Below are 11,625 nucleotides of genomic sequence, written 5' to 3' on the forward strand. Positions count from 1 at the left end.
AACTACAGACCAATATCTCTAATGAATACAGATGCTAAAATATTAAACAAAATACTAGCAAATCGAATACAACAACATATTAAAAAGATAATACATCATGATCAAGTGGGATTCATCCCAGAATCTCAAGGATGGTTCAACATACGTAAAACGGTTAATGTAATACACCATATCAACAAAACAAAGAACAAAAACCACATGATCTTATCAATAGACGCTGAAAAGGCTTTCGAAAAAATACAACACAATTTTATGTTTAAGACTCTCAACAAAATGGGTATAGAAGGAAAATATCTCAACATGATAAAGGCCATATATGATAAACCATCATCTAACATCATATTAAATGGCACTAAACTGAAGGCTTTCCCCCTTAAATCAGGAACAAGACAGGGTTGTCCACTCTTCTCCACTCTTATTTAATGTGGTACTAGAGGTTCTGGCCAGAGCAATCAGACAAGACAAAGAAATAAAAGGCATCCATATCGGAAAAGAAGAAGTAAAGGTATGACTTTTTGCAGATGATATGATCCTATACATCGAAAACCCCAAAGAATCCACAAAAAGACTACTAGAAACAATAAGCCAATACAGTAAAGTCGCAGGAAACAAAATTAACATACAGAAGTCAATAGCCTTTCTATATGCCAACAATGAAACAACTGAGAAGGAACTGAAAAGAATAATCCCCTTCACGATTGCAACAAAAAAAATAAAATACTTAGGAATAAACATAACAAAGAATGTAAAGGACTTATATAATGAAAACTATAAACCATTGTTAAGGGAAATCGAAAAAGATATAATGAGATGGAAGAATATACCTTGTTCTTGGCTAGGAAGAATAAATATAATCAAGATGGCTATATTACCCAAAGCAATATACAAATTTAATGCAATTCCCATCAAACTTCCAATGACATTTTTCAAAGGAATAGAGAAAAAATCATCAGATTTATATGGAACTATAAAAAACCCCGAATAGCCAAAGCAATCCTAAAGAAAAAGAATGAAGCTGGGGGCATAACAATACCTGATTTCAAACTCTATTATAGGAACACGACAATCAAAACAGCATGGTATTGGCAGAAAAATAGACAATCGGACCAATGGAACAGAATAGAAAATCCAGAAATAAAACCACATATATATAGTCAAATAATTTTTGATTAAGGGGCCAACAACACAATGGAGAAAATAAAGCCTCTTCAATACATGGTGCTGGGAAAACTGGAAAGCCACATGCAAAAGAATGAAACTGGACTACAGTCTCTCCCCCTTTACAAAAATTAACTCAAAATGGATCAAAGATCTAAACATAAGACCTGAGACAATTAAGTACATAGAAGAAGACATAGGTACTCAACTCATGGACCTGGGTTTTAAAGAGCATTTTATGAATTTGACTCCAATGGCAAGAGAAGTGAAGGCAAAAATTAATGAATGGGACTACATCAGACTAAGAAGTTTTTGCTCAGCAAGAGAAACTGATAACAAAATAAACAGAAAGCCAACTAAATGAGAAATGATATTTTCAAACAACAGCTCAGATAAGGGCCTAATATCCAAAATATACAAAGAACTCATAAAACTCAACAACAAACAAACAATCCAATAAAAAAATGGGAAGAGGATATGAATAGACACTTCTCCCAGGAAGAAATACAAATGGCCAACAGATATATGAAAAGATGCTCATCTTCTTTAGCTATTAGAGAAATGCAAATCAAAACAGCAATGAGATACCACCTCACACCTGTTCGATTAGCTTTTATTAGCAAGTCAGGTAATAGCAAATGTTGGGGAGGCTGTGGAGAAAAAGGAACCCTCATACACTGTTGGTGGGAATGTAAAGTAGTACAACCATTATGGAAGAAAGTATGGTGGTTCCTCAATAAACTGAAAATAGAACTACCTTATGATCCAGCAATCCCTCTACTGGGTATATATCCCCAAAACTCAGAAACATTGATACGTAAAGACACATGCAGCCCCATGTTTATTGCAGCATTGTTCACAGTGGCCAGGACATGGAAACAACCAAAAAACCCATCAAGAGATGACTGGATAAAGAAGATGTGGCACATATACACTACGGAATACTACTCAGCCATAAGAAATGATGACATCGGAACATTTACAGCAAAATGTAGTCCCATTCGTATCATGATAACATGATACAAAGCGAAATAAGTAAATCAGAAAAAAACAGGAACTGTATTATTCCATACATAGGTGGGACATAATAGTGAAACTAAGAGACATTGATAAGAGTGTGGTGGTTACGGGGGGGAGGGGGGAATGGGAGAGGGATAGGGGGTGGGGAGGGGCACAAAGAAAACAAGATAGAAGGTGACAGAGGACAATCTGACTTTGGGTGGTGGGTTTGCAACATAATTGAACGACAAGATAACCTGGACTTGTTATCTTTGAATATATGTATCCTGATTTATTGATGTCACCCCATTAAAAAAATAAAATTATAAAAAAAATTATTTTACCATAAAATGTGGTTTTATTTCTGGACTTTCCAATCTGTTCCATTGGTCTGAGTGTCTATTTTTCTGCCAATACCATGTTGTTTTGTTTGTCGTGGCCCTATAATATAGTTTGAAGTCAGGTATTGTAATGCTCCCAGCTTCATTCTTTTTCCTTAGGATTGTTTTGGCTATTCGGGGTTTTTTATAGTTTCATATAAATCTGATGATATTTTGTTCCATTTCTTTAAAAAATGTCATAGAAATTTTGATGGGAATTGCATTAAATTTATAAATCGCTTTGGGTAATTTGGTCATTTTTATTATATTTATTCTTCCTATCCAAGAACAAGAAATATTTCTCCATCTCATTGTATCTTTTTCTATTTCCTTTAACAATGCTTTGTAGTTCTCATTATATAGGTCCTTTACATTCATTGTTATGTTTATTCCTAGGTATTTTTGTTGTTGTTGCAATCGTGAAGGGGATTATTTTCTTGAGTTCATTTTCTAATATTTCATTGTTGGCATATAGAAAGGCTATGAACTTTTGTTCTAGTAATCATTTTGTGGAGTCTTTGGGGTTTTTGCTGTATACGATCATATCATCTATAAAACGTGATATTTTACTTCTTCTTTTCCGATATGGATGCCTTTTATTTCTTTCTCTTGACTGACTGCTCTAGCCAGAACTTCTAGCACCACGTTAAATAAGAGTGAGGAGAGTGGACAACCCTGTCTTGTTCCTGATTTAAGGTGGAAAGTCCTCAGTTTTATGCCATTTAATCTGATATTAGCTGATGGTTTATCATATATGGTCTTTATTATGTTGAGATATTTTCCTTCTATACTTATTTTGTTGAGTATCTTAAACATAAAGTTGTGGTGTATTTTATCAAATGCCTTTTCTGCATCTATTGATAAGATCATGTGGTTTTTGTTCTTTGTTTTGTTGATATGGTGTATTACGTTAACCGTTTTACATATGTTGAACCATCCTTGAGATTCTGGGATGAATCCCACTTGATCATGATGTATTATCTTTTTAATATGTTGTTGTATTCGATTTGCCAGTATTTTGTTTAGTATTTTAGCATCTGTATTCATTAGAGATATTGGTCTGTAGTTTTCTTTTTTAGCACCATCCTTGCCAGGTTTCAGTATGAGGGTTATGTTGGCCTCATAAAATGTGTTTGGAGGTATTGCTTCTTTTTCAATTTTTTGGAAGACTTTGAGCAGAATAGGAACCAAGTCTTCTTTGAATGTTTCATAGAATTCACTAGTATAACCAACCGGGCCTGGACTTTTATTTTGGGGGAGGTTTTTAATAGTTTTTTCTATTTCCTCACTGCAAATTTGTCTGTTTAGCCTTTCTGCTTCTTTATGACTCAGTCTAGGAAGGTTGTATTGTTCTAGGAATTTATCCATTTCTTCTTGATTGTTGAATTTGGTGACATATAGTTTTTCGTAGTATTGTACAATAATTCTTTGTATATCTGTGATGTCTGTGGTGATTTCTCCTCTTTCATTTTGGATTTTGTTTATATGAGTTTTTTTTCTTTTTTCCTTGGTGTGTTTACCAAGGGTTTGTCAATTTTGTTGATCTTTTCAAAGAACTAGCTCCTTGTTCTATTAATTTTTCCTATAGTTTTTCTGTTCTCTATATCATTTATTTCTGCTCGATTATTATTATTTCCTTTCTTTGGCTGGTTTTGGGTTGTCTTTGTTCTTCTTTTTCCAGTTCCTTAAGGTGTGAAGTTAAGTGGTACAATTGGGCTCTCTCTTGTTTGTTCATATACCCTAAAGTGATATGAACTTCCCTCTTATTTCTGATTTTGCTGCATCCCAGAGATTCTGATATATCGTATTGTCATTTTCATTTGTCTGTATATATCTTTTGATCTCTGCACTTATTTCTTCTTTGACCCATTCATTATTTAAAAGTATGTTGTTTAGTTTCTACATTTTCATGGGGGCTTTTTTTTTTTTTTTTTTTTTTTGCAGTTGAATTCTAGTTTCAAGGCTTTATGATCAGAAAATATGCTTGGTACAATTTCAATTATTCTGAATTTGCTGATGTTATTTTTGTGGCCCAACATATGGTCAATTCTTGAGCATATTTCATGTACACTAGAGAAAAATGTATACTCTGCCACTTTGGGATGAAGTGTCCTATAGATGTCTATCATATACAGGTGCTCTAGTGTTTCATTTAAGGCCAATATATCTTTATTGATTCTCTGTTTGGATGACCAATCTAGAGCCATCAGTGGTGTATTGAGGTCTCCAAGTATAATTGTATTTTTGTCAGTTTTTGTTTTTAGGTCAATGAGTAGCTGTCTTATATATTTTGGTGCTCCTTGGTTTGGTACATATATATTAAGGATTGTTATGTCTTCTTGATTTAGTGTCCCCTTAATCATTATGAAATGACCATTTTTGTCTCTGATTACTTTTTCTGTCTTGTAATCAGCATTATTAGATATGAGTATTGCTACACCTGCTTTTTTTTAGATGTTATTTGCTTGGAGTATTGTTTTCCAGCCTTTGACTTTGAATTTGTTTTTATCTTTGTTGCTTAGATGTGTTTCTTGTTATCAGCATACAGTTGAATTTTCTGTTTTAATCCATTCTGCTACTCTGTGTCTTTTTATTGGTGAATTTAATCCATTTAAATTTAGTGTAATTATAGACACATGTGGGTTCCCTATTGCCATTTTATAAATTGCTTTCTGTTAGTTTTGTATCTTGTATGGTTCTTCTCTTTGTTTTTCTATCATTTGTTTTTGTTTGTTTGTATTCCATACTTCTTTCCTCTGTTGCTCCTTTTTAAAGTCATGTGCTTCTGTGGTAGTTTTTACAAGGGTGGTTACCATTGAATAATGAAAAAGGTACCTACCATATTCCTTGTAGTACCCTGTCTTATGAGTGTTTCTGCACTTCATCATCCTTTGCTACTGTTAATCTCCATCCTCTCCCACCCCCCTTTTTTTTGCTTTTGTTGTCACAGTTTAATTTTGGTTTTATTGTGTTCTTGGTGGAGATTTTACTTATGGTTTTATTTTGTTTTGTTCTCTTAATCTGGTTGGAAAACCCCCTTTCGTATTTCCTGGAGTGGGTGTTTTCTGATGATAAATTCCCTCATCTTTTCTGTATTAGTGAATGTTTTTATTTCTCCTTCATATTTAAGGATAGCTTTAATGGTTATAGAATTCTTGGCTGAAAGTTTCTCTCTTTCAGGCCTTTAAATATTGGGGTCTGCTCTCTTCTAGCTTGTAAGTTTCTGCTGGGAAATCTGATGATAATGTAAAAGGTTTTCCGTTATATGTTGTATTCTTCTTTTCCCTGGCTGCCTTGAGAATTTTTTCTTTGTCATTGGTTTGTGCCATTTGCATTATGATGTGCCTTGGAGTAGGTTTGTTGTGGTTAAGAAAACTCGGAGTTCTGTTTGCTTCTTGAATTTGAGGCTTTAGTTCTTTCCACAGGCTTGGGAAGTTCTTGTCTATTATTTGTTTGAATATATTCTCCATTCCATTTACTCTCTCTTCTACCTGTAATATACTTATTATTCTTTTTTAATAATTTTATTTTTAATGGCGTGACATCAATAAATCAAGATACATATATTCAAAGATAACAACTCCAGGTTATCTTGTCGTTCACTTATGATGCATACCTATCATGCAAAGTCAGATTGTCCTCTGTCACCTTCTATCTAGTTTTCTTTGTGCCCCTCCTCCTCCCCCTTTCCATCTCCCTCTCCCCCCTCCCCAAGAAATCACCACACTCTTATCAACGTCTCTTAGTTTCACTTTTATGTCCCACCTATGTATGGAATAATGCAGTTCCTGTTTTTTTCTGACTTACTTATTTCACTTCGTATAATATTATCAAGATCCCACCATTCTGCTGTAAATGATCCAATGTCATAATTTCTTATGGCTGAGTAGTATTCCATAGTGTATATGTGCCACATCTTCTTTATCCAGTCATCTATTGACGGGCTTTTTGGTTGTTTCCATGTCCTGGCCACTGTGAACAATGCTGCAATGAACATGGGGCTGCATGTTTCTTTACATATCAATGTTTCTGAGTTTTGGGGGTATATACCCAGTAGAGGGATTGCTGGGTCATAAGGTAATTCTATTTTCAGTTTTTTGAGGAACCACCATACTTTCTTCCATAATGGTTGTACTACTTCACATTCCCACCAACAGTGTATGAGGGTTCCTTTTTCTCCACTTCTTCTCCAACATTTACTATTACCTGTCTTGTTAATAATAGCCAATCTAACAGGTGTGAGGTAGTATCTCATTGCAGTTTTCATTTGCATTTCTCTAATAACTAAAGAAGGTGAGCATCTTTTCCTATATCTGTTGGCCATTAGTATTTCTTCCTGCTCCCAGTAAGTGTCTGTTCATGTCCTCTTCCCATTTTTTTATTGGATTGTTTATTTGTTGTTGAGTATTATGAATTCTTTGTATATTTTGTATATTAGGCCCTTATCTGAGCTGTTGTTTGAAAATATCGTTTCCCATTTAGTTAGCTGTCTGTATATTTTGTTATCAGTTTCTCTTGCTGAGGAAAAACTTCTTAGTCTGATGTAGTCCCATTCATTAATTTTTGCCTTCTATTGCCATTGGAGTCAAATTCGTAAAATGCTCTTTAAAACCCAGGTCCATGAGTTTAGTACCTATGTCTTCTTCTATGTACTTAATTATCTCAGGTCTTATATTTAGATCTCTGATCCATTTTGAATTAATTTTAGTACAGGGGGACAGAATGTAGTCCAGTTTCATTCTTTTGCATGGGGCTTTCCAGTTTTCCCAGCACCATTTATTGAAGAGGATGTCTTTTCTCCATTGTGTGTTCTTGGCCCCTTTATCAAAAATTATTTGACTATATATATGTGGTTTTATTTCTGGATTTTCTATTCTGTTCCATTGGTCTGAGTGTCTATTTTTTTTGCCAATACCATGCTGCTTTGATTGTTGTGGCCCTATAATAGGGTTTGAAGTCAGGTATTGTAATGTCCCCACCTTCATTCTTTTTTTTTTTATGATTGCTTTGGCTATTCGTGGTTTTTTATAGTTCCATATAAATCTTACAATTTTTTACTCCATTTCTTTAAAAAATGTCATTGGATTTAGATGGAATTGCATTAAATTTGTATATTGCTTTGGGTAATATGGCCATCTTGATTATATTTATTCTTCCTAACCAAGAACAAGGAATATTCTATCATCTTATTATATCTTTTTCGATTTCCCTTAACAATGGATTAGTGTTCATTATATAAGTCCTTTACATTCTTTGCTTTGTTTATTCCTACATATTTTTTTTGTTGTTGTTGCAATCATGAAGGGGATTGTTTTTTTGAGTTTGTTCTCAAATGTTTCATTGTTGGCATATAGAAAGGCTATTGACTTCTGTATGTTAATTTTGTATCCTGCGACCTTACTGTATTGGCTTATTGTTTCTAGTAGTCTTTTTGTGGATACTTTGTGATTTTCGATATATGGGATCATATCATCTGCAAAAAGTGATACCTTTACTTCTTCTTTTCCGATATGGATGCCTTTTATTTTTTTGTCTTGTCTGATTGCTCTGGCCAGAACCTCTAGTACCACATTAAATAAGAGTGGAGAGAGTGGATAACCCTGTCTTGTTCCTGATTTAAGGGGGAAAGCCTTCAGTTGAGTGCCATTTAATATGATGTTAGCTGATGGTTTTTCATATATGGCCTTTATCATGTTGAGATGTTTCCTTCTATACCCATTTTGTTGAGAGTCTTAAACATAAAATTGTGTTGAATTTTATCAAAAGCCTTTTCAGCGTCTATTGATAAGATCATGTGGTTTTTGTTCTTTGTTTTGTTGATATGGTGTATTACATTAACCGTTTTACGTATGTTGAACCATCCTTGAGATTCTGGGATGAATCCCACTTGATCATGATGTATTGTCTTTTTAATATGTTGTTGTATTCGATTTGCTAGTATTTTGTTTAATATTTTAGCATCTGTATTCATTAGAGATATTGGTCTGTAGTTTTCTTATTTTGTGCCATCCTTGCCTGGTTTTGGTATGAGGGTTATGTTGGCCTCATAAAATGTGTTTGGAAGTATTGCTTCTTCTTCAATTTTTTGGAAGACTTTCAGTAGAATAAGAACCAAGTCTCCTTTGAATGTTTGATAAAATTTGCTGGTATAGCCATCAGGGCCTGGACTTTTATTTTTGGGGAGGTTTTTAATGGTTTTTTCTATTTCTTCTCTACTAATAGGCCTGTTTAGGCTTTTTGCTTCTTCATGACTCTGTCTAGGAAGGTTGTATAGTTCTAGGAATTTATCCATTTCTTCTAGGTTGTTGAATTTAGTGGCATAAAGTTTTTCATAGTATTCTACAATAATTCTTTGTATATCTACGGTGTCTTTGGTCATTTCTCCTCCTTCATTTTGGATTTTGTTTAAATGAGTTCTTTCTCTTTTTTCCTTAGTAAGTCTTGTCAAGGGTTTGTCAATTTTGTTGATCTTTTCAAAGAACCAGCTCCTTGTTCTATTAATTTTTTCTATAGTTTTTCTGTTCTCTATTTCATTTATTTCTGCTCTGATTTTTATTATCTCCTTTCCTCGGCTGGTTTTGGGTTGTCTTTGTTCTTCTTTTTCTAGTTCCTTAAGGTGGGAAGTTAAGTGGTTCACTTGGGCTCTCTCTTGTTTTTTCATATATGCCTGAAGTGATATGAACTTCCCTCTTATCACTGCTTTTGCTGCATCCCATAGATTCTGATATGTCTTATTGTCATTTTCATTTGTCTGTATATATCTTTTGATCTCTGCACTTATTTCTTCTTTGACCCATTCATTTTTTAAAAGTATGTTGTTTAGTTTCCACATTTTTGTGGGATTTTTTTCCTCTTTTTTGCAGTTGAATTCTAGTTTCAAGGCTTTATGATCAGAAAATATGCTTGGTACAACTTTGATTTTTCTGAATTTGCTGATGATGTTTTTGTGGCTCAACATATGGTCAATTCTTGCGAATGATCCATGTACACTGGAGAAAAATGTATACTCAGTCACTTTGGGATGAAATGTCCTGTAGATGTCTATCATATCCAGGTGCTCTAGTGTTTTGTTTAAGGCCACTATATCTTTGTTGATTCTCTGTTTAGATGACCGATCTGGAGTCATCAGCGGTGTATTGAGGTCTCCAAGTGTGATTGTATTTTTGTCAGTTTTTGTTTTAAGGTCAATAAGTAGCTGTCATATATTTTGGTGCTCCTTGTTTTGGTGCATATATATTAAGAATTGTTATGTCTTCTTGATTCAGTCGCCCCTTAGCCATTATGAAACGGCCATTTTTGTCTCTGAGTACTTTTGCTGTCTTGTAGTCAGCATTATCATATATGAGTATTGCTACACCTGCTATTTTTTGGATGTTATTTGCTTGGAGTGTTGTTTTTCAGCCTTTCACTTTGAATTTGTTTTTATACTTGTTACTTAGAGGAGTTTCCTATAGGCAGCATACAGTTGGATTTTCTTTTTTAATCCATTCTGCTACTCTATTCCTTTTTATTGGTGAGTTTAATTTGTTTACATTTAGTGTAATTATTGACAATTGTGAGTTCCCTATTGCCATTTTATAGATTTCTTTCTGTTAGTTTTGTGTCTTGTTTGATTCTTCTCTTTCGTTTTTTAATCTTTTGTTTTTATTTGGTTGTATTCCATACATCTTTCCTTTGTTGCTATCTCTTTTATCTCATGTGTTTCTGTGGTGGTTTTTTCAATGGTGGTTACCTTTAAGTAATGAAAAGGGTTCCTACCCAGTTCGTTGTAGAACACTATTTTGTGAGTACTTTTGCACTCCATTGTTTTTTGCTACTGTTAATCTCCATCCTCTCACCCCCCTTTCTTTTTGTTGTTGTCACAGTTTAAATTTGGTTTTGTTGTGTTTTTCTTGGAGCTTTTACTTGTGGCTTTGTTTTTGATTTTTTTGTTTTTTTGTTCTTTGTATCTGATTGAAGAACCCCCTTTTTTAATTCCTGGAGTGGGGGTTTTCTGATGATAAATTCACTCATCTTTTCTGTATCTGTGAATGTTTTTATTTCTCCATATTTGAAGGATAGCTTTGATGGGTATAGTATTCATGGCTGAAAGTTCCTCTCTTTCAGAACTTTAAATATTGGGGTCCACTCTCTTCTAGCTTATAGAGTTTCTGCTGAGAAATCTGATGATAATCTAATGGGCCTTTTTTTATATGTTTTATTCTTCTTTTCCCTAGCTGCCTTGAGAATTTTTTCTTTGCCATTGGTTTGTGTCAATTTCATTATGATGTGCCTTGGAGTAGGTTTGTTGGGGTTAAGAAAACTCAGAGTTCTGTTTGCTTCTCGAATTTGAGGCTTTAGTTCTTTCCACAGGCTTGGGAAGTTCTCATCTATTATTTGTTTGAGTATGTTCTCCATTCCATTTTCTTTCTCTTCTCCCTCTGATATACCTATTATTCTTATGTTATTCTTTTCGATGGAGTCAGATAATTCTTGTAGGGCTATCTCATTTTTTTAAATTTTTGAGTCTCTTTCTTCTTCTCTCTTTTGTGCCTCAAGTTGCTTGTCTCCTATTTCACTAATCCTCTCTTCTATCTGACCTGTTCTATTACCTAAGTTTGTTACCTCGTTTTTCAGCTTGTGAATTGAGTTTTTCATCTCTGATTTGTTTTTATAGTTTCAATTTCCTTGGAAATATATTCTTTGTGCTCGTTGAGTTGTTTTCTGAGCTTTCTAAATTGCCTTTCTGTGTTTTCTTGTATATCTCGGAGGATTTTTAGGTTTTCTATCTTGAATTCTCTGTCATTTAGCTCCAAGGTTTCCAATATATTAAATTTTTTCTCCATAGATTTTTCCTCATCTAGCTGTGTTACCTCTCTTTCTTTTGTATCCATGGTATTCAATTTTCTCTTTCTTAATGGCATCTGAGTGTGGTTTTGTTGATAGTATTAATGAGATTTAATAAAGAATAAAAAGTTAAAAAAATAAAAAATTGAAAAGAGTTGTTTTTTAAAAAAAATTAATAATGAAATAAAGAAAAATAAAATAAAATAAATTTTTTTTAAAAAAGGAAATTATTCCCCCCCCCTCCTTTTTTCCTCTCCTCTCC

This window comes from Saccopteryx bilineata, chromosome 3 (genome assembly GCF_036850765.1).
Source record: "Saccopteryx bilineata isolate mSacBil1 chromosome 3, mSacBil1_pri_phased_curated, whole genome shotgun sequence".
Taxonomy (NCBI): Eukaryota; Metazoa; Chordata; class Mammalia; order Chiroptera; family Emballonuridae; genus Saccopteryx; species Saccopteryx bilineata.